The sequence below is a fragment of the Nylanderia fulva genome, unplaced genomic scaffold, assembly GCF_048542155.1.
Source record: "Nylanderia fulva isolate GAGA-0341 unplaced genomic scaffold, ASM4854215v1 Scaffold456, whole genome shotgun sequence".
Taxonomy (NCBI): Eukaryota; Metazoa; Arthropoda; class Insecta; order Hymenoptera; family Formicidae; genus Nylanderia; species Nylanderia fulva.
The window spans coordinates 63,201-67,500 of record NW_028190539.1 but is presented as its reverse complement, the minus strand read 5'-3'; the positions used below and the strand labels follow the sequence as shown (position 1 = coordinate 67,500).

General features: G+C 56.2%; 1 pseudogene; it reads left to right on the top strand.

Annotated features, from left to right (window-relative positions):
- The first annotated feature begins 502 nt into the window (after positions 1-502).
- LOC146721550 (large subunit ribosomal RNA) lies at positions 503-2,827 on the top strand (annotated as a pseudogene).
- The last annotated feature ends 1,473 nt before the right edge of the window (positions 2,828-4,300 follow it).

Genomic DNA, 4,300 nt, shown 5'->3' with positions numbered 1-4,300 from the left:
TTCGCGCGTCTTATGCCGAGGCGCCCTTGCCCGCACACATAACGGTATTACGGAGAAATATACGGCGCGTCGTCGTCCGGCGGAGAGAGCATTCGTAATCCTTTACCTCTTTACGGAGAAGGGTTTTGAATCGCGAGCCGACCGCGTGTCCGAGTCCACGAAATTTTCGTAAAGCAAAAAAAGAGGACCGGCGCGCCGCGTCGTGTACTCGTCGAATCGATTCCGCCCGAATTTCGTATATAAAAGAGAAGGGAAAGCCGAGAATCTCGAACCCCGCGATATATCGTCTCCATTACCACCAACGAGTGTGTGTGCGGTTAGCGCCCCGGCGATTTGCCTTCTCGCGTATTTCGTGTGCTGCCGCTGCTGCTCTCTCGTTCGACGCTCTCTCTCTCTCCCTCTTATAATATATATTATAGAGGAGAGACGACGATGAGCGACGCGGAGGAGGCAAACGGCTACGAAAACTCACTATGCAACGACCTCAGAGCAGGCGAGATTACCCGCTGAATTTAAGCATATTATTAAGCGGAGGAAAAGAAACTAACCAGGATTTCCTTAGTAGCGGCGAGCGAACAGGAAAGAGCCCAGCACCGAATCCCGCGGTTCCGCCGCGGTGGTGTTTGGGAGGATCCGCTTATCCCGAGGTGCCGCGTCGCGTCCAAGTCCATCTTGAATGGGGCCACTTACCCGTAGAGGGTGCCAGGCCCGTAGCGACCGGTGCGCGCCTCGAGGAGGATCTCTCCTTAGAGTCGGGTTGCTTGAGAGTGCAGCTCTAAGTGGGTGGTAAACTCCATCTAAGGCTAAATACGACCACGAGACCGATAGCGAACAAGTACCGTGAGGGAAAGTTGAAAAGAACTTTGAAGAGAGAGTTCAAGAGTACGTGAAACCGTTCAGGGGTAAACCTAAGAAACCCAAAAGATCGAACGGGAAGATTCATCGTCAGCGGCGCTGGCTTCGCGTCGGTCGGCGATGTCCCGCGGAGTCCTTGCGGCTCGCGCGCGGGCACGCTACCGTGCGCCGATGTCCGGCGCTCGTCGTCGTGCACTTCTCCCCAAGTAGAACGTCGCGACCCGCTGGGTGTCGGTCTACGGCCCGGGTGCGGTGTCTGTCGCGTCGCCGGAAAAACGGCACGCGACAAACCCTCGGTCGCCCGGCCGGCTGCTCGGTGGTACGCGCAAGGTATCAGGCCGCACTATTCACGGTGCGTCGAGACCGTCGCAAGCGCGCGCCACTGTACTCGGAGGTTACGGACTTCGCGCCGTCCCCGGTCCTGGCCCGCTGTTGGTTACAGTACGGTACACTTTCGACAGGCCTGCGAACGTCTCCCGCGGTCTCGCGGGAGACCGATACCGGTCGGCGACGCTACTGCTTTGGGTACTCTTAGGACCCGTCTTGAAACACGGACCAAGGAGTCTAACATGTACGCGAGTCATTGGGACTTGTCGCGAGACCTAAAGGCGTAATGAAAGTGAAGGTCGGCCCTGGCCGTCGACCTAGGGAGGATGGGCCGCGTCGCGATGCGGCCTCGCACTCCCGGGGCGTCTCGTTCTCATCGCGAGAAGAGGCGCACCCAGAGCGTACACGTTGGGACCCGAAAGATGGTGAACTATGCCTGGTCAGGACGAAGTCAGGGGAAACCCTGATGGAGGTCCGTAGCGATTCTGACGTGCAAATTGATCGTCGGAACTGGGTATAGGGGCGAAAGACTAATCGAACCATCTAGTAGCTGGTTCCCTCCGAAGTTTCCCTCAGGATAGCTGGCACTCGGCCGTTCCGCACGGAACGCGCGCGAGTCTCATCTGGTAAAGCGAATGATTAGAGGCCTTGGGGCCGAAACGACCTCAACCTATTCTCAAACTTTAAATGGGTGAGATCTCTGGCTTTTGAATTATGAAGCCACGAGCATCTTCGGATCAGAGTGCCAAGTGGGCCATTTTTGGTAAGCAGAACTGGCGCTGTGGGATGAACCAAACGCAGAGTTAAGGCGCCCAACTCGACGCTCATGGGACACCATGAAAGGCGTTGGTTGCTTAAGACAGCAGGACGGTGGACATGGAAGTCGGAATCCGCTAAGGAGTGTGTAACAACTCACCTGCCGAAGCAACTAGCCCTGAAAATGGATGGCGCTAAAGCGTCGAGCCTATACTCTGCCGTCAGCGGCAAGTGGGGCGGCAACCGGGAGCGGGCGTTAGTCTTCTCTCGCGTCGTCACGAAGCCCTGACGAGTAGGAGGGTCGCGACGGTGAGCGCAGAAGGGTCTGGGCGCGAGCCTGCCTGGAGCCGCCGTCGGTGCAGATTTTGGTGGTAGTAGCAAATACTCCAGCGAGGCCCTGGAGGACTGACGTGGAGAAGGGTTTCGTGTGAACAGCCGTTGCACACGAGTCAGTCGATCCTAAGCCCTAGGAGAAATCCTATGTCAATGACGGCGTACAATATACTCGAGTGTCGAGAAATAATAATAAATATTATACGAAAGACACACGCCCGTCGGGCGAAAGAGAATCCGGTTCCTATTCCGGAACCCGGCAGCGGAACCGCATACAATTCGGGCCCTCGTAAGAGTGTTCGTCGGGGTAACCCAAAATGACCTGGAGACGCCGTCGGGAGATCCGGGAAGAGTTTTCTTTTCTGTATAAGCGTTCGAGTTCCCTGGAAACCTCTAGCAGGGAGATAGGGTTTAGGAACGCGAAGAGCACCGCAGTTGCGGCGGTGTCCGGATCTTCCCCTTGGACCTTGAAAATCCAGGAGAGGGCCACGTGGAGGTGTCGCGCCGGTTCATACCCATATCCGCAGCAGGTCTCCAAGGTAAAGAGCCTCTAGTCGATAGAATAATGTAGGTAAGGGAAGTCGGCAAATTGGATCCGTAACTTCGGAATAAAGATTGGCTCTGAGGAGCGGGGCGTGTCGGGCTTGGTCGGGAAGCGGGTCTGGCTGACGTGCCGGGCCTGGGCGAGGTGAACGGTCGGCGTTCTCGCGCCGGTCCCGGGATCCGAGCTCGGTCCCGTGCCTTGGCCTCTCGCGGAACTTCCTTGCTGCGAGGCTTCCGTGGCGGCGCGAGCCGTCGTGGTCGTCCTCTTCGGCCGCCATTTAACGCTCAGCTCAGAACTGGCACGGACTAGGGGAATCCGATTGTCTAATTAAAACAAAGCATTGCGATGGCTCTCGCGGGTGTTGACGCAATGTGATTTCTGCCCAGTGCTCTGAATGTCAACGTGAAGAAATTCAAGCAAGCGCGGGTAAACGGCGGGAGTAACTATGACTCTCTCGGGGGAGTAACTATGACTCTCTCGGGGGAGTAACTATGACTCTCTCGGTCCTCAAAGCAACACGCTGCGATGGTACTTAGAGAGAGTCGTAGTTGGGTCGTGATGCGCCAACGAAGTCCTCTAGTAAGGACCTTCAGCCTCTCACGTCCAAGTTGTACCCCACCTCCTCGTGGTCACTCCCGGGCAACGTCCCCACCATAGCAAGACGGTACGGTGGGCGACGGCTAACGGGTGTACAGCGCCGAGCAAATTAGCACGCTCGGAACTCGCCAAGCTGGCGCATCAGGGATAACTTGTTAGGCCTGTCATCGGCCGAAAAGGCGAAGCGAAGAAAGGAATCAAATGGCGTAAGCCATCATGGGGGAACAGATTATTCTGTGAAAAAGGGAAATTGCTGTCCCAGAATTGGGAAACTAACCCCCAGCTCGCCTTTTCTCTTCTTCCAAGCCGGCTCTTTGTAGTCCGGGTATACCTTGTGCAATCAGACACCAAAGAAACCATCGGGGTGAGGAGCAGCCTAGAGTGCCCAGAGTTTGTTTGCGGAAATCAAAAGCAACACGCCGCAAACTAATTTATAACCGTCGGGGTGAGGTGCAGCCCACGATTGCCCGACCGTCGTCTTGGCTCCAGGCGACGGTCTATTCAGGAGCAAATATGGATAGTAAAATAGAAAAAGCCTCGGAGGCGGACGACCCCGAGAACGCTTCTGGCGGGGCGGACGCTGCCTATGTGGCGAAAAGGCGAGGAAGCGCGAGCGGCGCCCGAGTCTTAGGGGCGCCGTCGGACGGGCGATGGGACCCAATACCCATTCGGGTTACCCAGCCCTTGACCATCCAAGGAAGTACAGATGCAGTCATGGACTGCCCAAAATGTTTAGAGAACAGTAGAAGTATCAGTTGCATTGGTGCAAAGCAGCTGAACGCACACTTTCTAGAACAACATCCAGATGTGCATGTCAATTGGGAGTGCGAGAAATGTCGGGAAGTCTTTCCGAAAATCCATTCATGGCGCTGTCATTACCCTAAGTGC